Raw genomic sequence first — 25265 nt, 5'->3', positions numbered from 1 at the left:
CATAGATACATTGATCATTCAATTACAAGTAAAAACATGATGAGAGTCATACATAGTTGTTGTCATAAAACACATACATAACCAACATAATAGAAACATAAATACCAACGAAACTACAACCATATAGACCACATATAATCCATCAAAATGCTCATAGTGACACAAGGAGAAATAACCTTTCATTAATGATGAAAAATCTAAACCCGGGATGGGACTTCCACGTTCCACCCAACCATAGAATGGTTGAGCCAAATCTCTCTTCATTCATTCACCCTCATGCCATATTCCAAGCATGAATATGGGATCTCGTAAAACACATCAATCAAGACACATCCAAGGCTTCCAAAGGCCATCCACCTCAACCCATCAAACATTGATTCGACCTCATGACTGGACATCACAAAACCATCATCAGATCGACCTCCATCCAAACCATCCAAGGCTCTAGAGCATTTGTTCCAACCAAGGCTCCAAGATTAGTAACTCAACCCAGAGCTATCGTCAGGCTCCAGAGTGTTTTTCCAACCAAGGCTCCAAGACTAGTAACTCAACCCACCAAGGGCTCCAAATCATTTGTCCAACAAAGGCTACAGGATTAGTAACTCAACCCAAGTTTCTACAAGTCTCCAGAGCGTTTTTGCAACCAAGGCTCCAGGAACTGGTAACTCAACCCAAGCTAAGGAAACATGAGAACCAATCAAAACAAAACAAGGAAATAAACCCACAAACTCCATGGCTATCCAAGAAATGGAAAGGCTAGGAAATCCACTGTCAATCCAGGAAATCCTCCATGCCAGTGACAGATCATGACCAAGAAAATACATGCATGTACCATGCATGCCAAAACTAGTGAAGAAAACATACATGCAAATCAGTACCTGCAAGCAAATCTAATGTAGTTGCTGATTCTGATTCCCTCTTATGATTTCCTGCTCTTCTTTTTCCTTCTTTCTATAAGAATCCAAGTATGCCACACCCTCCAATAGTGCTCCAAGAAAACTCTAAGTCTCCAAGAGTATGAGAAAGAGAATAATGAGAGAGAGCTCCAACACTGAACTGAAAAAAGCTTACCAACTCATCCTCTTAAGCCTTTTTATAAATGAGGCCTCTAGTTTCTTCATTTTCCATTAGTTTCCTTCATTTTCTTCCTCACATGCAACATGTGACCTTTCACCTCCTTTTTCTCCTAATTTCCATTATTTTCATAAATAGATGTACCAAAAATGTCATTTTGTCTTTCCAAAGCCATTTCCTTTGCCAATTTCCTTAGTCATAAAAAATCACAAGTGATCCCCAACAATAGGATTTTTCCCGACCTACAGCTTGGAATAAGTGTCTCATTATCCATGGTTATTATTTTGCCTTTATTAACTTTTATTACATGGATTTTTCAAAAATGTTGTTACACTCCTCCCTTTTTCTTCCTCCCTCCCTTGCTCCCTTGCGCTCTCTCTCTCCCCCTCCCTCACTCACTCTCGCTCTTACTCAATATCCCACCCTCCATCCCTCTCTCTCCCTCTATCCTTCCTCCCTTCTCCCACCCCCCACTCACTCCCTTTCTCTCTCTCTCTACTTCTGCCCATCCCTGTCCCCCTCCCTCTACTCCCGCCCATACCTCTCTCCCTCCCTCTATCTCTCTCTCCTTCCTCCCTTCCCCCCCTCTCTCTCTCTCCCCCAAACTCTCTCTCCTCCCCCCATCCCTCTCTCCCTCTCTATCTCTCTCTCCTTCCTCCCTTCCCCCTCTCTCTCTCCTTCTCTCCCCCCTCTCTCTCTCTCTCCCTCTTTCCCTCCCTCCCTCTCTCTCTCCCCCTCTCCTTCCTCCATTTCCCCCTCCCTCTCTCCTTCTCTCCTCTCTCTCTCTCTCTCTCCTTCCTCCCCTTCCACCCTCTCTGTCTACCTCTCCTTCCTCCCTTCCCCCCTCTCTCTCTCCCCTCCCTTCCCCCCTATCTCTTTATCTCCTCGCCTATCACCCACCCCCTCTCTCTCTCCCCCATCCCTCTCTCTCTCTACCTCTCCCCCCCCTCTATCTCTCTACCTCTCCTTCTACCCTTCCCCCTCTCTCTCTCCCTCCCTTCCTCCCCCACTCTCTCTTTCTCTCCTTCCCTTCTTGCCTCCCCCCTCCCTTCCCCCTCCTTCCCTCCTCCCTCTCTCCCTCCCTCTCTCCCTCTCCCTCCCCCCTCCCTTCCCCCCTCCTCCTCCCTCCTCCCTCTCTCCCTCCCTCTCTCCCTCTCCCTCCCCCCCTCCTTCCTCCCTTCCCCCCTCTCTCTCTCCTTCTCTCCTCACTCTCTCTCTCTCCTTCATCCCCTTCGCCCCTCTTTGTCTACCTCTTCTTCCTCCCTTCCCCCCCCTCTCTCTCCTTATCAGTAACTAATGCCCAAAGGAAATAAAATGCAAACACCTATTAAGGAACCTGAAAGCTCTAGCATGACTCATGAAGAAGAGGAAGAAATGCAACATGATATATCAAAATTACAAGACCAAGTGCAACAACTGTCCCTTGCACAAAAAGGAACAGAATCTAAGATGGATGGTTTAAAGAAAGATGTAGAAGCTAAGATGGATGGTTTAAAGAAAGGTGTAGAAGCTAATATGGACTGTTTAAAGAAAGGCGTAGAAGCTAAGATGATTGACGTGGAAGCTAAGACGGATGATTTGAAGATAGATTTGAAGACAGACATGGATGAATTGAAGATAAATATGAATAAGTTGCTACAAGAAATGGTCCCTAAGGGTGAAAGGGTACTAAAGGAAACTCATGATGAGAACAAAAAAAATGTTAATCATGATTCCATAGACGCTAATGTTGGATCGAAGACTCACAATATTCCAAAAATCGATATGAGGAAGTTTGATGGCAAGGATCCTGCCACATGGATATTACAGATGGAGCAATTCTTCGATCTCAATAATGTGCAAAACACACAAAAGGTACGTATGGCAACTTTATATTTGGAACCAAATCATTTTGTATGGTATCAATGGCTTTGCTCTCGTAAACCATTTATCACTTGGGCAATTTTTACGAAAGAATTGATAGCACATTATGAGGATACAAAAAGCAACACTTTTTTTAGCCAATTGATAAGTCTCAAACAAAAGGGTTCAATAATGGAGCACATTGAGGAGTTCCAAAAATTGAACATAAGGGTAAAAGATATTCCAGAGGAGCATAGGATTGATGTGTTCATAGGGTCTTTAAAGGATAATATCCAACATGATGTTCGCCTTTGGGAACCTGATTCATTAGAGAAGGCATTCAGGTTAGCAAGAAAAATGGAAAGCAAAATTATGGCAACCAGGAAGCATACCACTCACAACTATAAAGACGGAAGTGTTGTTTCGCCTAGTCTTCCACAACCTATAAGGTTGACACCACAAAAATTGGAAGAAAAAAGAGAAAAAGGGCTTTGTTACAGTTGTGATAGCAAATACACTAAAGGTCATAAGTGTGCTGAGAAGAAATTATTCTACATAGATTGTGAAGAGGAAGAAGAAAAGGAGCAAGAAAGGTCAAAAGAAGAGGATATAATCCAGGAACAAAGCCTAGATGAAGAACAAATAAATCCGACCATATCTTGTAATGCATTGGCGGGAATTACCACTCCTCAAACCATCAAGATAGAAGGACAAATCAAGAAGAAAAAGGTAATAGTGTTGATTGATTCAGGAAGCACCCACAATTTTATTCATTGTAAGGTAGCAAAAGAATTGAATTGCTTCCTATATCCAGCACCAGAGTGTCAAGTGATGATTGCAAATGGAGGAACAATAAATTTCTCTGGAAAGTGCCATAATATCAAGCTATCCATGGGAGAATATGTATTGACTAGCCCAATGCTTTCCATTCCAATGGGAGGTGCTGATGTTGTACTAGGAGTCCAATGGCTACAATCCTTGGTACAATAGCTTTTAATTTTCAAGAACTTTTCATCAAATTTTCTACGGAAGGAAAGGAAGTTGAATTAAGGGGTATTGCAGGGAAACCAGGAAAGATAATCAGCTCTAATGGTATGACAAAGCTTCTAAAAAAGGAGCAAAGAGGTGTAATTGCACAATTATGCTCGCTAGATGTTTCCACATTGGAATCATCTATTTCTCCAGATCTCCAAAAAGTCTTGGACAATCATTCCAAGGTATTTGAGACTCCCAAAGGTCTCCCACCTATGCGTGATCATGATCATGCTATTCATCTGATTCCAGGAAGTGTTCCTCCAAACATCAGGCCGTACAGATATCCCTATGTCCAAAAGAGTGAAATTGAACGTATGGTTGCAGAAATGCTAGAGGCTGGTATAATTCAACCGAGTCAAAGTTCTTTCTCTACTCCAGTAGTATTGGTGCACAAGAAGGATGGATCATGGCGCATGTGTCCGGATTATAGGGAGCTCAACAAGCTCACTATTAAAGATAAGTTCCCCATTCCTATCATTGATGAATTACTGGATGAATTGCATGGATCAATTTACTTCACCAAGTTGGATCTTCGTTCAGGATATCATCAAATCAGAATGAAGACTGAAGACATTCCGAAAACAACATTTAGAACTCATGAGGGTCATTATGAATTTTTGGTCATGCCTTTTGGCCTTACCAATGCACCTTCAACATTTCAAGGTTTGATGAATTCAATTTTCAAACCATTCCTTAGAAAATTTGTGTTAGTATTTTTTGATGATATACTAATCTACAGCAAGTCTTGGAAGGATCATGTTGAACATGTTGACAAGGTGCTACAACTATTGAAGGAGAAACAATTATATGCAAAAAGATCCAAATGTTTCCTTGGAGTCCAGGAGGTGGAATATTTGGGTCATATTGTATCTCATGAAGGAGTTAAGGTAGACCCTAGCAAAATTAAAGCCATTAAGGAATGGAAAATCCCCACATCCATAAAGCATCTGCGAGGATTTCTCGGGTTGACAGGGTATTATCGCAAGTTTGTTAAGAATTATGGGAGAATAGCAGCACCTCTAACAACATTATTGAAGAAAGATGCATTTTCATGGACTCCGGAAGCAACAAAGGCCTTTGAACATCTTAAAGAGGCAATGTGCCAAGCACCGGTCTTAGCTACACCGGACTTCACAAAAACCTTTATTGTGGAATGTGATGCTTCAGGAAATGGAATTGGTGTTGTTCTAATGCAAGATGAAAGACCCATTGCTTTTGAAAGTCGTCCAATCAAGGGAAAGTTTTTAAGCAAAGCTATTTATGAGAAGGAAATGTTGGCAATACTCCATGCACTTAAGAAATGGCGACCCTACCTAATGGGTAGACACTTCAAGGTAAAAACGGATCATGATAGCCTTAAATACTTTTTAGAACAAAGATTATCCTCTGAAGAGCAACAAAAGTGGGTCACAAAGATGTTGGGTTATGACTTTGAAATCATCTACAAAAAAGGGAAGCAAAATGTGGTGGCAAATGCACTCTCAAGAAAGGATGAGGATGTGGAAGCATTGTTGTGTGCCATTTCTATTATCCAACCAGATTGGATAAACGAAGCAAGGGAGGAATGGAAGAATGACGAAGAAGTGTGGGCACTTATTCGAAAGTTACAACAAGATTCCAGTACGTCTGATACATTTAGCTGGAAAAATGATTCATTATGGTACAAAGATCGCTTATACCTCTGTAAGATTTCCCAGCTAAAACAAAAGATTCTTATGGAATTGCACACTTCTCCCTTAGGAGGGCACTCAGGATTTTTAAAAACTTACCACAGGGTTAAGAAGGAATTTTTTTGGGATGGCCTTAAATCAGATATTCAAAAATTTGTGGCTGAATGTTTGGTTTGCCAACAAAATAAAGTTGAAACAATTAAGACACCGGGTCTATTACAACCTTTATCCATTCCAAGCCAACGTTGGGAGGAGATTTCAATGGATTTTATCACAGGTTTACCCAAGTCTGAGGGAAAGAGTGTCATCATGGTGGTAGTTGACAGACTTACCAAGTATGCACACTTTTGTGCATTATCACATCCATTTAAAGCCAGTACAGTTTCTACTGCATTTATGGAAACAATTCAAAAGCTACATGGAAACCCAAAGATTATTGTAAGTGACAGAGATCCCATTTTCACTGGAAATTTTTGGACAGAATTATTTTCTTGTCTTGGTACTCAGTTAGCTCATAGCTCATCTTATCATCCTCAATCTGATGGGAAAACTGAGATAGTAAACAAATTTTTGGAAGGATATCTTCGTTGCTTTGTATCTGATAAACAGACACAATGGGTCAAATGGTTTCCTCTGGCTGAATGGTGGTATAACACTTCCTTCCATACAACAACAAAAATGACCCCATTTATGGCACTTTATGGGTATCAACCACCATCCATCACATCATATTTAAGAGAAAATTCTAAGGTTCAGGCAGTGGAACATCACATCGAACATCAACAACAAGTCCTCCAAATCTTAAAGGATAACCTCGTGTTGGCACAGAATAGAATGAAACAACAGGCAGATCAACATCACAGTGAAAGAAGTTTTGATGTAGGTGATTGGGTATTCCTACGGCTACAACCATATAAGAAATGTCCCTCAAGCAAGCTAAGAAGGATAATAAATTATCACCAAAGTATTATGGTCCGTACAAGGTGTTGCAAAAGATTGGTACTATGGCATACAAATTGGAGCTTCCTGCAGCTTCTCGATTGCACCCAGTTTTCCATGTTTCATGTTTAAAGAAGGTTATAGGCGACAAGCTCCTAGTTCAAACAATATTGCCAGAACTTGATGAGGAAGGAAAAATTATATTGGAACCGGAAGCAGTCACAGAAACAAGAACTCGACAACTACGAAATCGTTCAATCTTAGAGTATCTTATCAAGTGGAAGAACTTGTCCACTGAAGATTCCACATGGGAGGATAAGAATTTTATGCAAAAGTATCCAGAACTACTCAAGCATTGAGGACAACACTTTTTTGAAGGAGAGGGGCATGTTGGGTCCCTATAATACTAGTGATTACCCCATTACTATTGTAGTTATACCCCTTATTAATAATGTTGTGCCCCTATTGCCCCCATATTGTTATTATTGTGCCCCATAGAATCCCTCTATTGTTATTTTTGTGGCTTTATATTATTATTGTTAGGTCGGCTGGATTATATTGTGACTCCTTAGACTCCTATATATAGAAAGGAGGTTTTTTCATTTGAATCATCCAAGAATTGTTCATTTATGTAATGTAAAGGAGGTTTCCCCCTCGAAGAGGCTGAATTCTAAGGCGTTGATCTATCTTTTCTATCTTTTCTTGAGCTAGTTTCATAACAAGGCTATCAAGAAAGGTCCATATAAATTAGAGTGGATCCTTTCAAGGATTGCATGTGCTTTACTATCCTCATCAGCAAAGGTGAATTTTGTGTACTTCCCCAGCATACATCCTTTGTATACATCTTGTTGCTCAAGTACTCCTTTGGGGAGGTCTATCATTATTTGTCTTCAATGTGCCATGATGCAAATGGAAAAGTATTATATGCCAAAGTTCACTGACACCGCAGCTCTGCACCTTCTCTGCCTTTGTGCTCAATGTAGCACAATCCTCCACACCTAGCTTGTATAGGTTCTTCACATGAACCTCAATATGCTTCACCCATATAGATATGTATCTCAGGAATGCCTTTCCTTTCTTGAAGATCACATTATAACCATGGTCTTCCAAAACTACAACAAAGACAAGATTTTTCTTTAGGCCCAGAACGACCATAGCATCATTGAACCTGAGGGTGGATCCCAACTCCCTCTGAAAGGTAACTATACCAATCCTAGTCAATATATACCTTTCGTCATCCCCCATCTCAATGTGCATATGTAAATATTTCTCCTCCAAGTCATGGAAAAATTCTCTATTGTTGTCATGTGGAATGATGCACCTGAGTACAAGTACCACACACTCCCCATCACTGTGTTGATCATGTATGCAATGAGGGTAAATTCAAGCTCGAACTATGAAGTCGAAGCTTCACCTACTACTCCTCCTAAGGTATTCTTGCTTGCCTTATTGTTTGGACACTTCGTGGCATAGTGCCTGAATTCATGACATTGGAAGAATTTATTTTTTGACAAATATTTCTTCTTGCCACCTTGACTGGATTCTAGTTCGGATTAGGATTTCTTCCTTTTTCCCTTCTTTGCCTTTCCATCTAATGAAAAATTTTATTCATCCTCTCCCTTGGATGAATTCCACCTTTGGTATTCCTCCTTATTTCATCCTGTACCAAGTTAGACCATAAGTGCTCCCAAATTGGTAGTTTCTCCCTGCCATTCAAAAAATCTTCATAACTATGTTAGCTCTTGGGAAGGCCCAGAAGGGCTAAGGTTACCAATTATTCTTCAGGGGAATTAACACTGACCCCACCAAGTTCATCACGACACTGTGTAAACTTGCTCAGATACTGTGGAATTATGTCATTCTTCTACATCTTGATACTTCAAAGTTTATCTTTGAGCCTCAGCTTCTTGTGGTCACTACTATTCTCAAACAATTATGTCAGTGCTTTCCACATCGCTAGAGAAGTTTCTTTTCCTTGGAAATTCAATACAATATGATCTCGTACTCCCTCCAAGATGATTATCCTCACCTTGGCTACATATTTCTTTCACTGAGAAGGGTTTTGGGCATCAAACGCTTGAGTTTTTGCAACATTTGTCTTGATGTATTTTAGCAATCCATTGTTATCCAATACTGCCTCCATTCGGTCCCTCCATGCAAAAAAATTAGAGGTGCCTTCCAAGGCATACTCTAGCCTTAATCCATTGAAGGAAATCTTCTTAGATCTAAAGAAATCTAGCTACATTGATCTTCAAATGCGAACCTCTGAGATATAACTTCTAATTTCTTGCTCTAATGTGAATCCAACTCTAGTACCATGTATAAATTAGGTTGTATACTTAAAAATTCTCATGAATTTTTAATCTAAATCACAAGGCACAGATCTACACTACTGTGATGTGAACACTAATTCACAATTTGGAACAAAATTATCATACATGCAAGAAAGAATAATACACATGCAATAAGTATTTTTATCTAGGGAAAGAAATCTGCTAAAAACCCCAATTCCTCTTGCATTAATAAAATTAAATAGAGATGTATTACAATTTCTTTGCTCAGCTGAGCTCACCCTACAAGTGCACAACCTATCTCTCGTCTCACTAAAGGCCTCTAACCTAAACTTGGTCAAATTTTTCCTCGGATTGAGTTCCTATTTCCTTGTGTTGTTCCTTGAGGAATTAGCCCCTTATTATTTAGGAAATTCTCTCAATTGAATTGAAAAATTCCTTTAGGTTGATCATTTGACTGCATGCAACACCTGTACACTCTAGACTATTCTACAATTGATGTTACACTGCCTTGGAATCTCCACCTCATGGGTTGTGTTAGAAATTCTCTCTAATGCATGAAACAGTCCCATGCATTTACTCTTCAATTCAAAACACGCACTTTGGCATGCCGCCTGATCATATAATTCTGCAAGCATAGAAATTCCTTCTGGTTGGACCTACTGTGGTCCTTTTCTTGCTTCAGCGCTCATGTTGTGTTTTTGGAATGTTCAATTTTGGTTTGGAGCATGAACTATCTTCATATTGGGCATATGCCTCCTTTGAAATTAAGGGAGATATATATAATTAAACCTTATTTCAGTTTTTACTCAGAAAATTCTGCCTACCAGATTTGTATCTTACACCGCAAGCATTACACAGTGTCTTAGGACCCTTGGGCCCAGCCCTCCACTGTGGGGTTTTCTGTACTCCACAGTGTAAACACTTCCTGACCTGAATTGAATCCTACCCCTTCTTCTTACCCCAATTGTTTGTCTTGATGATTTTCTTCAAGGGTTCAGGTTCCACTGGCTTGGTAATGAAGTGTCTTGAATCATTGTTGAAAGATTTTGGGCCATTCTCCAATAACCCATCTGAGGAGGTAGGGGAAATAATCCTAGAAGTCCATTTGCAAATTGGGGCTCTAGACTTCTTTCTTCTTGCTTTTGTATTTGAGATAGCCATTTCTGAAGCAACTTTTCACTTTTCCTAATATCCACCTATTTAATGGTTTTCACCTTATTTATCACATCCATCCATTATCCTTGTAACATCGGACACGAACTCAATGCCATGAACTCGGGTCTAGACTTCGCAATGAAGAAAGCTCTGCAAAACCAGCACAATGAAGGAACTGCTGGTGTAGCTGTTGGTTCAGTGTATTTTGATGGAGCCCTTCACAATGGAGCCAAACCTATTTGTTGAATTCATAATGTAGCGTCAACTGGTTCCTCGTGCGTACTTCAAATGACTTTATTCTTAAAAATTACATTAATATTTTGGCTTGGGAAGTTGAGAAGTCGCAAGACTGAAACTTGAGATGTGAATTCAAACTAGATATTTGCAGTCCTTCTATAATCATGGGTTGTGTTAGAAATTTTCTCTAATGCCTGAAATAGTCCAATGCATTTACTCTTCAATTCAAAACACACACTTTGGCATGCCGCCTGATGATATAAAATTCTGCAAGCATAGAAATTCCTTCTGGTTGGACCTGTTGTGGTGCTTTTCTTGCTTCAACACTCATGTTATGTTTTTGGAATGTTAAAATATTGGTTTGGAGGATGAACTATCTTCATACTGTGCATTTTCCTCCTCTAAAATTGAAGGAGATGTATATAATTAAACCTTATTTCATTTTTTACTGAGAAATTCTTGCCTACCATATTTGTATCTTACATCGTAGGCATTACACAGTGTCCTGGTTTGTCTTGATGATTTTCTTCATGGGTTCAGGTTCCATTGGCTTGGTAACGAAGTGTCCTGAATCATTGCTGAAAGAGTTTGGGTCATTATCCAATAACCAATCTGAGGAGGTAGGGGATATAATCCTAGAAGCCCATTTGCAAACTAGGGCTCTAGACCTCTTGCTTCTTGCTACTGTATTTGAGGTAGCCATTTCTGAAGAAAATTTTCTCTTTTCCTGATGTCCACCTCTTTAATGGTTTTCGCCTTCTTTATCAAATCCATCCATTGTCCTTGTAACATCGGACACAAAATTAATGCCATGAACTTAGGTCTAGACTTCTCAATGAAGAAAGCTCTGAAAAACCACCACAATGAGGCAACTTCTGGTTCAGTGTATTTTGAGGAGAGCCCTTCACAATGGAGCCAAACCTATCTGTTGAATTCATAATGTAGGTTCAACTGGTTCCTCATGCCTGCTTCAAATGAATTTATTCTTCAAAACTGCATTAATATTTTGGTTTGGGAAGTTGAGAAGACTCAAGACTGAAACTTGAGCTGTGAATTCAAACCAGTTATCTGTAGTCCTTCTATAATCATGGGTTGTGTTATAAATTTTCTCGAATGCCTGAAACAGTCCCATGCATTTACTCTTCAATTCAAAACACTCACTTTGGCATGTCACCTATTAATATAATTTTGCAAGCATAGAAATTCCTTCTGGTTGGACCTACTATGGTCCTTTTCTTACTTCAACACTCATGTTGTGTTTTTGGAATGTTCAAACATTGGTTTGGATCATGAACTATCATCATACCATGCATTTGCCTCCTCTGAAATTGAAGGAGATGTATATAATTAAACCTTATTTCATTTTTTATTGAGAAATTCATGCCTACTAGATGTGTATCTTACACCACAGGCATCACCCAATGTCTTAGGACCCTTGGGCCCAGCCCTCCACTGCGAGGTTTTTTGTACTCCATAGTGTAAGCATTTCCTAACTTGAATTGGATCTTGCCCCTTCTTCTTACCCTAGTGGTTTTTCTTGATGATTTTATTTAGGGGTTCAGGTTCCATTGGCTTGGCAACAAAGTGTCCTGAATCACTGCAGAAAGAGTTTGGGCCATTCTCCAATAACCCATCTGAGGAGGCTGGGGAAATAATCCTAGAAGCCCATTTGCGAACTGGGGCTCTAAACCTCTTGCTTCTTGCTTTTCCTGGTACAGTTATTTCTGGATTAAAAGTTGAAATATTCCCAGAGCTGCTTTCGAGAACCGATGTAGGACTCAGGGTTCTGAACTTATCATAATTCTGCCCCAGTATCGATGTAGGACTCAGGCTTCTGAACTTATCATAATTCTTCCTGTCTTCATATTTTCCCTTCACTTCAACTCCAAAATCAAGATCATAAGGATAGGTCGGTCCAGTTTCTAGGAATGGGCCAAAGCTTGAAATCCATTCTAGCTCTGAAAAATCATTGCACTGGTAAACAAAAAAGCACAAACCCATTTTAGAAACTAGATTTTCAATCAACTAAATTACCCTAATTCCTAAGAAAATCTACCCCGAATTCCATTTTACCAAGGACACAATAGGAAAAGGTATAGTTTGATCATCATGTGATTTTCCTCCTCTGAAGTTGAAGGAGATGTATATAATTAAACCTTATTTCATTTTTTACTAAGAAATTCCTTGCAACTATATCTATAAGCATACACCATAATCTATTCTAGAAATTGCCTTAAACCAACACAGTGAGGCATTTGCAATCTTTGTAAAGATGTAAGCTTTGAAATTGATTCTAGTAACTTCAGTAGCTTGAGGCACTTTCCAACACCTAGGTTATGTAGTATACGAATGTAGCTACTCCTCCTTTTATCAGACTCAAATTACAGGGAACACATTAACCATATAGCAACTATATCTATATGCATATAAGAAAAGAAAAAAGACTATCCTTATACACAGCCAACCTTTAAACTTCCTTAGTGATTGTGGGTTTGACAATAGTTGACATAGCTTGATTAAATGTGGGGATAGGTTCAATTGTGATTCATGTTGATAGATTTTAGAAAGAAAATACCTATACATCACCTTATTTTCTTAGCATATCCTCATACCCATCGTCTACATGAAGGATTGAGAATGGTTGAAACACTGCATAGAAGTGTGGATAAAGATGGTTTATCTCTAACAGCCAATAACGTACACACCAAGGATTCTATAGTTCTCAAGACTCCAACAACTCCCCCGCTCCCATGTTTTGAATAAGTAAACCTTGAGAAGGAATTCAGATTAAATCCAGTAGTAGTAATGCCATTTATGATCTGGCAGTCGCACTGGCAAACAAAAAAACACAAACCCATTTTAGAAACTAGATTTTCATCAACTAAATTACCCTAATGGTTTCACCTTCTTTATCACATCCATCCATTTTCCTTGTAACATCGGACATGAACTCAATGCCACATATTGTAGCGATGGAAGACTATGAAAGTCCTTGCTCAAGTCCTAAATCTTGTTACATGAACTTAGGTCTATACTTCTCAATGAAGAAATCTTTGCCAAATTGCCAGGGAGAATTTTCAACCCATACTTTTCAAATCAAGCTTTCGCAACAGTAATTCCATTTGTGATCTGGCAGCCTTAGAATATAATATCTTTGACAAAATTGTTTCCCTTCTTCTATTTGCTGGCTTTTTTGAAAGTTTCTATAATGTTCCTTTCAATAAGTAGTGGAATTTAGACCCAAGTCCTCAACATATGATTCAAATATATATTCATATAAATATATTAAATTATTTTAATAATATTATTATAATGTAAAATATTTAAGAATCGATTTTTTATAGCACATTAAAAATAGTGATATTGTATCAATTATATAGTATATCATCTTATCATAAGGTTGTCTCCTTTATTTAATCTCACTTGTTTGAATGAAATGACCTACATTATGTATTTTAATTTCATCTCATCCCCTTTAGTGATGTTACCTATACAACGCATTCCCTATAACTCTATAGTCTTCAACCTACTTTTTTTACTGGAAAACCAAAGCAGGCTCCCAATTCTAGTTCTCCCATTGAGTGATGAGAAATTTGAGATTTTAATCAATAATGTTTGGCATCATTAATTTCCTATATTTTTTTATCTAGAAGTGTCAAATTGGAGAGTCTTTATAGAGTCTATGTAGATTTGAACTTATTCAGACCCAAGTCCTCACCATAATCTTTTTTTCTCAGAAATAATGATGCCAGTGAATATCTTTTCATCAATTTTTTTGGTTATTGTAGACATAATATTTTTTTTTCTTAGTAGTTGAACAGGGATTTAGATTAAATCCTGTAGTAGTAATTCCATTTTTGATCTGAAAGCCTTTAGTTCTCAACACTCCAACAGTAGCATTTCGTGAGCAATCAATTCTATAGACCATCAATGGTCTATTCTCAAGCTGGGCATCATGCTCACATACAAACTCTCGAATCTCAATTTGTCCCTTCTTGATATCATTCCACAAAAATTTCAAATGACTAACCTTTTCCTAAAATATATAGAGCGGGCAGAAAATTTGAAAGCTAACATGAGACGACCTTTCAAATTTCTGGTTGCAACTATATGTCTATATACATGGAACACATTAACCATACATAAACTATATCTATATGCATATAAGAACAGAAAAAATATTGTCTAGAAACTAAGCACAACACAAGTAGATTTAGTGCACTTTCTCTCCCCAGTGCTCATCATGTGATTTTCCTCCTATGAAATTGAAGGAGATGTATATAATTAAACCTTATTTCATTTTTTACTGATAAATTCCTTGCAACTGTATCTATATGCGTACACCATAATCTATTTGTCTTTGAAACAATGTTGCCAGTGAATTTCTTTTCATCAAATTTTTTGGTTATTGCAGACATAAGATTTTGTTGTCTTAGTAGTTGAAGAGGAATTTATATTAAATCCGGTAGTAGTAATGCCATTTATGATCTGGCAGCCTTTATTTCTCAACACTCCAACGGTAGCATTTCATGAGCAATCAATTCCATAGTCCATCAATGGTCTATTCTTAAGCAAAGAATCAAGCTCACATACAAACTCTAGAATCTCAATTTGTCCCTTCTTGATATCATTCCACAAAAATTTCAAACAACTAACTTTTTCAAAAAATATATAGATTTTAGGAATAACATACCTATACATCACCTTATTTTCTCAGCATATCCTCATACCCATCATCTACATGAAGGATTGAGAATGGTTGAAACACTACATAGAAGTGTGGATAAAGATGGTTTATCTCTAACAACCAATAATGTACACACCTAGGATTATATAGTTCTCAACACTCCAAAACCTCCCCTGCTCCCCTGTTTTGAATTAGTCAACCTTGAAGACTTCAAAAGACTTGTTGGTTTTTTTGAAAGTTTCTATAATTTGCCTTTCAATAGGTAGTGGAATTTAGACCCAAGTCCTCACTATAATATTATTGTCTCAGAAACAATGATACCATTGAATGTTGCCAGTGTAATATTGTTTTTAGAAGTTCTTTGCAGTGCTTTATGTTGAAATGTGGAAACAAGAATATTCCAATTTTAATTTTTCCTTGAATTAAAATTGTGAATTAAAATCGAATTTAGTCTCACTAGCTACTTGGAAATAATTAATTAATTAATTATGGATTAATTAGTTGGAGAAATTCAAGTTAGAAGTCTTTCTGAAGTCATGCAACGATTATCCCTTAAATTAAGGAGATAAGATTGAGTTAATCTGAGTTGTAATTAGTTAACTCGGTCTACTGAGTTAAGTCTAGTTAAATTAGTTCTAAACTATTTCAGGAACTAATTGTGAGTTATCAGTCAGTTGATGCATGCACGCACTCAACTATTGTACTCGAGTTAACTGAAGATTCCCTCATCAGAAACTCATGCATGTTTATTCTGAGAAATACCCAATTGAGATTAAAGTCAAGGACAGTGTAATATCAATTGCATGTTTTCTCTTATAAAGAAAACTCATGCATGCAGAAGGATACTTCCTTGAGGATTGCGCAGTTCTGACAGAGTGTGAGACTGTGTGTGAGACTGGTTTTCCACTTGGTAAAGGAGAATCATTCCAGAGGAACAACGCAAGGAAATAGGAGCTTGGAGGGTAGAGAGGAAGGCTGGAGAGCAGCTAATATTGTCTATGAGCATCTGTGAGGATTGTACTGAGAGCTGGCTAGTTGTAAGAGCTAAGGCTTTGTATAATTCCTATGTATTTCCACCTTGTATATTAATACATATAGTGGGGTTTTTAGCTGAGGGTTTCCCCGAAGTATTTTCACGTGTATTGTGCATTGATTCTTCTTCTTCTAGTTATATGTGTTCAGCTCGATCTTTAAGCTTCCGCAAACTTTGATAGTAGAAGAAGGTTATAGTATTTTGCATTTATTTACATTACATTATCGGGTTAACCTACAGCATATTTTCTAAATGGTAGTAGAGAGCTAGATCGGTAGGAACTTTCTACATGGTATCAGAGCTGTGAATAGTATACTGAGAAGAGAATTCGAAGTTTAAAGTTCAGGGTTACAGGTGCAAATAGAATTCATATCATACTTTAAGGTTGGCCAATGGAATTGTATGGCTTGACACTCGAGTATGCCTTGGAAGGTAGCTCGAATTACATAGCATGGAAAGATAGAATGGAGGTTGTATTAGAAGACAATGGCTTGAAGAATTCATTGATCAAGAAATCCCAAATCTAGCTTCAAATAATGCACAAAACTTGGCTAAGTGGAAGAAGTGTGTGGCGAAGGCGAGACAGATCATCCTTGAGGGAGTTTGAGACCATATTTTCTCAAGTCTCCATGGGAATGATACTCCATTTTCAATGTGGAAGACATTGAAGGACCTCTACCAGAACAGTAGCGACCAGAGGAAATTGGCGCTCAAGGATAAGCTTCGAAGAATCAAGATGGAGAAGGGCAATACTATTTCCACATATCTGAACAATCTCACCACCTACAGAGATGAGCTTGGAAGTGTGGGAATAACTACTGCTGATGATGATATGGTGAGCCTCGCTCTCCTTGGCCTTCCAAAGAGCTAGAATAGCTACCAGGACTCTATGAATGGAAGGGAGAAATTGGCGGATTAGGAACGACTGTGGTCGGATCTGATGTAGGAGCAGATCAGGAGGAGCACATGAGATGGTTCTTCCTCCAAGAATGATGATGAAGAAAATATGGCCTTAGCAAGTACGGCAAGGAAAGGGAAGGGGAAGGCTTCCCATTCCAAATCGAATTCTTCTCATGGAGGGAAGAAGGGTCACATGTCTAAAGTGAGATGCTTTAATTGTCACAAGATGGGACATATGCAACTAATTTCCCATCGAAGAAGTCCAAGAAGGGATCCTCGGAAGGATCGGAAGGTGAGGCATTGGACTCTCAGTTCGAAATGGACTTTACCCTCATCGCATGCATGGTGTCATCGATGATGGGTTGTGTTTGGTATCTTGACAGTGGAGCCTCATTCCACATGACTGGTGATCAAATTTCATTCAGTACCTTGGAGGAGAAAGACCTCAAGATGCGCATAGAGATGGGTGATGATGGAAAGTATAATGTTTCAGGAGTGGGCATAGTTGCTTTTAAGAGGGAGCATGGAGATCCTCTCATCTTGACAAATGTGAAGTATGTGCCTGGACTGAAGAAGAATTTGGTATCGGTCACAATGTTGGAGGACAAAGGCTACGATGTTGTCTTCAATAAAGGAAAGGCATTCCTACGACACATAGCCACGGGTCAGACCAAGAGGATAGGGATTCGGGTGAAGAATCTTTATAAAATAGAGGTAGATGATTGTGCAGCATTGGGTACGAAAGAAGAATTGGTGCAAAGCCAAGACATTGGTGAGTTGTGGCACAAGCGGTTGGGCCATTTGCATCATGGGGATTTGAAGATAATGCAGCAGATATCTACAGGACTTCCCAAAGGTAAACTTGAGCAAGTTGACACATGAAAATTTTGTACCTTGGGAAAGTACACCAATTTTTCCTTTCATGATCGAGACAGTCAAGCAGAGGCTATCTTAGAGCGAGTTCACACTAATGTGTGTGGACCATTCTCAATAGCATCCACAGTGAAGCAAAGGTATTATGTGATTTTCATTGATGACTATTCTCGTAAATGCTAGATTTATTTCATGCAGAAGAAGGACCAAGCCTTCACAAAGTTTTGTGACTTCAAAGCTTTGGTCGAGAAAGAGTCAGGAAAGAAGATCAAGGCCTTGAGAAGTGACAATGGTGGAGAATATGTCTCTCAAGAGTTTAAGGATTTCTACGCAGCAGAAGGAATTAAACAAGAGTTGACAGCACCTCATAACCCACAGCAAAATGGGGTGGCCGAGAGGAAGAACAAAACTATTGTAGGGGCAGCACGGGAAATGTTGCATGACCAAGGCCTACCACTTCACTTGTGGGTTGAGGCATGCAACACAACAGTCTATTTTCAGGATAGAAGCTCGCATTGCATACTTGAGATGAAGACACCAAAGGAAGCTTTCTTCGGTAAGAGACCAGATGTGGGTCACTTAAGGATCTTTGGCTCATCGGTATATTTCCATGTGAAAAAGGATGCACAAAAGAATCTTGAGCTGACAGCAGAGTTGGGGATACTTGTGGGGTACACTGATACACCTCACAACTATTGGGTGTACTTGCCTACCAGTCGGAGGATAGTGGCTCACATAGATCTCAAGTTTGATGAGCAGAAGGCCATGCAAGTTTCCCTTGAGAGGGAGCGCCAACTACAAGCTATGGAGGAATTGTTGGTTCCTAAGGAGGAGGAGCCTCAGACTGATGCGGAGTAGCCGCATGCAGAGGTTCCAGGAGTGGAGACATCCACTCAAGCAGAGTCTTCCAGAGATGGATGAAAGTGCACAAGAGAATCTGACAGATTGTTGAAGGATGCGAGAGAGAATGTGGGAGAACCATCTTCTCAGCATAGACAGAGGAGGTCACCTAAGAGGTACACTAGATACATGGCCCTTGCTAGGGAATGTGTTGAGACCGAGCCATCTTCCTTTGAGGAAGCAGTGTAGTAGTCGATTTGGGTTGATTCTATGGTGGAGGAGTATGACTCCATAACTCGTAACAGTGTTTGGGAAGTGGTTCCGAGACCAGAGAGCAAGTCAGTTGTGAGTTCCCATTGGCTTTACAAGGTAAAGAAAGTTGTTGATCGTAGTGTGGAGAAGAATAAGGCAAGATTTGTTGCCCGTGGCTTTTCACAAATCGAGAGGATCATGTTGTTGTAGTATATTGCGACAGAGGAGCAAGATGCTGACATTTTGATAAAGGCATTGTCAAAGTGTAAATTCGAGTTCCATAGAGACAGGATTGGGGTTGCAGATAATCCCTTTCTTGTTGAGAGGGAGTGTTGAAATGTGGCAACAAGAATATTCCAATTTTAATTTATCCTTGAATTAAAGTCGAATTTAGTCTCACCAGCTACCTGAAAATAATTAATTAATTCATTATGGATTAATTAGTTGGAGAAATTCAAGTTAGAAGTCTTTCTTAAGTCATGCAATAGTTATCCCTTAAATTAAGGAGATAAGAATGAGTTAATTTGAGTTGTAATTAGTTAACTCAGTTTACCAAGTTAAGTCCAATTAAATTAGTTCCAAACTATTTGAGGAACTAATTGTGAGTTATCAGTTAGTTGATGCATGCATGTACTCATCTAGTGTACTCTAGTTAACTGAAGATTCCCTCATCAGAAATTCATGCATGTCTATTATGAGAAAGACCCAATTGAGATTAAAGTCAAGGAAAGTGTACTATCAGTTGCATGTTTTCTCATATAAAGAAAAGTCATGCATGCAGAAGGATACTTCCTTGGGGATTGCGCAGTTCTGACAGTGTGTGAGACTGTGTGTGAGATTGGTTTTCCACTTGGTAAAGGAGAATCATTCCAGAGGAACAACACAAGGAAATAGGAGCTTGGAGGGCAGAGAGGAAGGTTGGAGGGCAGCCAAGATTGCCTGTGAGCATTTGTGAGGATTGTACTGAGAGCTGGCTAGCTGTGAGAGCTAAGGATTTGGATAATTCCTGTGTATTTCTACCTTGTATGATAATACAGATAGTGGGGTTTTTAGCTGAGGATTTCCCCGAAGTATTTTCATGTGTATTGTGCATTGATTCTTCTTCTTTTGGTTATATGTGTTCAGTTCGATCTTTAAGCTTCCGCAAACTTTGATAGTAGAAGTAGGTTATAGTATTCTGCTTTGATTTATATTGCATTATCGAGTTAACCTACAACAGATTTTCTACATGGTAGCAGAGAGCTAGATCGGTAGGAAATTTCTACACTTTATAATATTTTTATGTCATATGAATTGCAACAATGTTATTATAGGTCCCTTTAATATAGTTTTCATAGGAATGGCAACATTGTTAATATATTTTCTTCACAGTAACTTAGAATATTTGTATCTTTCCTTCCCTTGAGAATATTTGTATCTTTCCTTCCCTTAACATGGTTGTCATTTTCTCTTCTGCCATTTTTAGCTTTATTTTTCTTTCAAAAATTTGCTAGACGAATTTGTTATTATAGGTCCAATCATTCCTCCAATCAAGTAATAATTTATTTTATCTTCTTTCCTTTTGTTTCAATGTCTGTGAAGTCTATGTGATAAATGAAACTTCATGCAATGAATTGAGCCATGAGGATGATGTAGTTTATGTTAGAAGCTCCCCTTAGACTTTTCTTTGTTTTTCTTTGATGTGTCTCGCTAAAAGCATTCCTAACAGTCCCCAAAATGTTCATAGTGTCATGGCCAATACTTCCAACACCCTCAAACATTTTCATTAAAACATCTCCAATGCTTTTTTTATCTCGAACTTCTAAGCATCATACTATTTCTCAATTTGTTTGTTTCAGATACTCAGAGACTACACTTTTCTTTGTCAGTTGATTTGAGCATGGTTTCACCAATACTTTACAATATAATATGATTATATTATTGCTAAACTTCCATTATCCTCTTATTATTCATAATTATTCTTTGTCTGTAAATTTTAGATATCAACGAGCAGAAGCAAGAATTGAAGCTTGTATAAATATGCATACTTCCAAAGCTAAAGTTAAAACCAAAAAGGTTGAGGTATAAGGAGTGTGCCTATAAATGTTTGTACACATTTTTCTGTTAAAATATTCAATGATGTTTAATTATTTATAAAGGAGAGAGATTGAAGAATTTTTTAAGCTTAATCTTTTCAAAAAAAATTAACTTATAGGCTCCACATTCTATGTTGTATCATTTCTGTAGTATCTGCAATCCTCTATTTTCCGTTCCGAACTGTTGTGTATTTTTTCTTCACATTTTGGCATCCAAATTGAAGTTATGATACATAGGTAATTTCCTTACAATTAGGTAAAAGTTAAAACCATCAACCTGCATGCATTTTGAAGTTATGATACATAGGTAATTTCCTTACAATTAGGTAAAAGTTAAAACCATCAACCATTAATAATTGAGCAAGCATGTATGACCATCATGTCACAGGCCTGTTAAAAGGTCATGCTAATTTCTAATGCTTCCCATCCACTAATTTTCCCTCCAAAAAAATGAACACTTGGAGTGGTTTTATTCTAATTGCATGTGCAATCAGCATAGGTTTATTGATTATTATCACTGGGTGCTAGGGCGCCTGCCTGATTGTTTCTAACATGCGTAGGTTTCTGAAATTTTCAATTTATAGTATTAAGTATGTTACGCATGTCTGATTGTTTCTAACATGCGTAGGTTTCTGAAATTGTCAATTTACAGTTTTAACTATGTTTGAAAGAGAATGATCATATGGAAGTTGTTGTCATAAATCTCTTCATTTTTATGTTTACAAGCCTAGATAACCACTCAATTACAAACAAATTGAACATGCTTCCTGCCCTTTAGTTCATAAATTTTCATGTAGTGTTATAGGAATGTAATGAATGTTAAACATCTTACGAAGAAAACCACATTTATGAGTTTTGTTTTGTATAGTACTTATTTTGTTATCTCTACTTTCAGAAAATGACAACAAACCTTACTAAGAATGCTATTTTCTCAATGCTCTCTGGATCAACTCATATTCAACCATACCTACAAATTGTTGAACTTGAACCCATTCAATCAATGCAAAATTCAACTCCATGATATCGCACTACCATCTCTGATGGAACACATATGAAACACCTTATGCTTCCAATAGATTTCAATGACCTCGTAGCAATAGGCTTGCTACAAAAGGGTTATGTTATACATGTTAAAATTTGGACTACTTCAGCTATTGGTCCATCAATGTAAGTTTGATATAAAATCCTTATTTCAACTTTAACATTTTTATCAATAGCACTTCCGACTCTAACAATTATTCCTATGACTCTCATTTGCCGTGCACGTCTATAATGCTAATAGACTTCGAGATTTCTGCTTCATCTACACCCTTAATTGGTAATCCAAAAAATATGAGTATCCCAATCACTTCTGAAGAAGACACTCCCTCCTCATCGAACCAAGATCCTTCATCAAAAAGGCACTACCCTCTTCCAACTACTCCAACCCCATCCATCATGCCATTTCAAATTCCTATCAAAGCACTAAATGCTTACCATTCAAATTGGTGCATAAAAGGAAATGTTTAAAGAAAAATAGCTCTTCGACAATTTCAGAATCAATACGGACCCGGTAAAGTGTTAGGATTTGACCTGTTCGATACAAAAGGTGGAGAAATAGATATGACTTGTTTCAACAATGTCGCCGATTATTTTTTTGACAAAATCCAACTTGGAAATGTCTACATTGTCTCTAAGGGGAATGTGAAAATGGCTAATAAGCAATACAACCACTTAAAAAATGATTGGGAAATTTTTATAAATGCAACATCTACCATAGAGCATGTTTCCAGCAAAAAAGAACATAATCCAATGGTGCAATTTAATATAAAATCAATCAATGATATCAGAAAAACAAACGTCAACTCCATTGTTGATGTTTTTGGTATTGTCACTGACATTTCCAGTGTGTGCATTATACATAGAAAATACGGCTCTGAAGTTACTAAACAAACACTACAACTTCAAGACATGTCTAGGTATAACATGGATGTGATCTTTTGGAGAGGAAATTTTGATGTCGTATCACAAGAAATATCCTCCCTATGTGTTGTAGGAATTAACCCCATCATCATAATCAAGTCTACCTGTGTTGGAGAATTTAATGGAAAAAAATCTAGCACTACAACGAGATCCATTATTCTTGTAGATCCTGGCATTGAAGAGGCCCACATGCTAAAGTCATGGTTTAAAAAAGAAGGTTCCACTACAACTTCTACATCCTTGACAACAATATATTTAGCTCCTTTTGGCCATCAACAAAAAAAAATAACAATTGCTGATATTTACAGTATGGATTCCTCAGAGAAACCAACATTCTTCCAATTGAAGGGCACAATAACAAAAATTGGGATGGACAGTTTTTACTACATTTCTTGCCCATCCATCGTTGATGGGAAAAAATGCATGAAAAAACTTATTCCACAAAATACGGGCATGTGGTTTTTCCCAAAATGCAACGCTGAAGTAACTGACTGTGATTACATATACTTACTTAAGATCGACATACAAGATCACACTGGTGAATTAGCTTCAACTGTTGCTTTTGAAGACGCGGGATCTACAATTCTTGGGATTAATGCCAAAGACTTCTATTTGTTATCCTCAGATCCAGATCTAATCAAGGAAATTGTCTCCAAAGCACTATGGACAGATCATATCTTCACACTATCAGTGAAGACAAAAACATTTAAAGGAATACCACGGTTGAAATGTGTTATCATGAAAGAAGAAAGCTTGCATTTCACAATAGAATGCAACAACATCCTTCGAGAAATTGATAACATGTCGATATCGTAGATAGATATCGTAAAATGTATTTTTCGCTTTCTGACAGTTTCTATTATCTTATTTTATAAATACAATTTTGCACCATATACTATTGCATGCCTTCTCGCCAAATTCTCTTATTTAGTATTGAAATAAATATTCATCCTCCATTGTATCTAGCATTGTGTATGTACACTTATTCACATTCTTTTCATCTTCTTTCTTTTAACAAATGAGGTAACTTGATGCATTACACATGCAACTATCTACATGTATAAATGAAAATTACTTAAATGTTCTTTCAAACACATTATTCAAATAAAAAATTCACATAAAACTATTCAAAACTTCAATTTCTTTCTCCTCTTTCGCTTTTATACAATAACATGGTTGTTCTCTCCAAATAACATTCTTGTTTTCCCCTCTCTTGCCTATAGGTACCATAACTTGTGCAAATGTCTTCTTCTTGTAATGATGAACGCGCCTGAAGATATTATGCAACAAATAAAGAACGAATAAATGTAGGTCGACGTGAGCTTTATTAAGCGAAAAAAGGCGTCGCAGAATTTCAAAAAAACAAAAATCAAAAGGAAAACCAATATTCATCATCCAATACGTATGGTGAAAATTCACACTTTCCATCAAACCTCTCTGTATTTCCCAATTCCCACCCTGAAAACAATCCTCCTTTCCAATTATCAAACTCTTTATCTTTTCAGCAAACCTCTCAAACAAATACATCCTTACCTCATTGCCCTAACCCCTCCATTGCACATGCTTTCAGCAACATTTACACTAATGAAGCACATCAATAATTTCGTGCAAAGATTGATAAACTTGCACCTAAATGTCCATGCTCCATTTGTCTTGAATCTTATCTTGGAATACATATCCGCAATTCAAACCAAATTTATTGTTGCTCCAGATGCATATCTGAAACAAAGGGTCATCGCTTCTCATTATCAAACAACATGGACCCAGGTCCTCAGCCAACTGTCCTTATAACTCTTTCAAAAATAGAATAAATGCTCATTGTTAGGGTTAACCCTATACTCCAGGTAAGATATGCACGTGGTGGCCAATATAAATACAGTGGCCACACAATTTGTTTTCCACAATACATTACAAAAATCGCAAACATATTGCCATGACATGTTGAAGACTTGGACATTCTAATTGTCACCCGTCATAGTAATGACCATCATGCTTATGATTGTATTATCAGTAGACATCGTGTCCTCGTGCATTAGAATACAAATTGGAAAACGACACATACTATAAGAATTCTTGTATTGATAACAACGCACTAGCATCCTTACCAGCAATCCACACCGATGTCTCGTCCTCCCTTCGCCATTCCAATACCATAAAAAAAAGTGTCCACCTTTCACCTGAACCACCACTTAAGCCCACTGAAGATTTCACAAACCCATCCCTACACCACACATCATCATTCATACCCATTATTCCCAATACAAATACATAAATCCAAGAAATATGCCATTATTTACATGCTTACAACCACCATTCTGATACTACAATTGAATGACCACCAATTGGCCTATCCCCAATCAATGAATACAACACAGAAGGTCTACTCTCTATGGCTTT

The sequence above is a fragment of the Pinus tabuliformis genome, chromosome X (assembly GCF_031772625.1).
Source record: "Pinus tabuliformis cultivar Carrire ecotype Pingquan chromosome X, CPIR1, whole genome shotgun sequence".
Classification (NCBI taxonomy): Eukaryota; Viridiplantae; Streptophyta; class Pinopsida; order Pinales; family Pinaceae; genus Pinus; species Pinus tabuliformis.
This window is presented reverse-complemented; position numbering follows the sequence as displayed.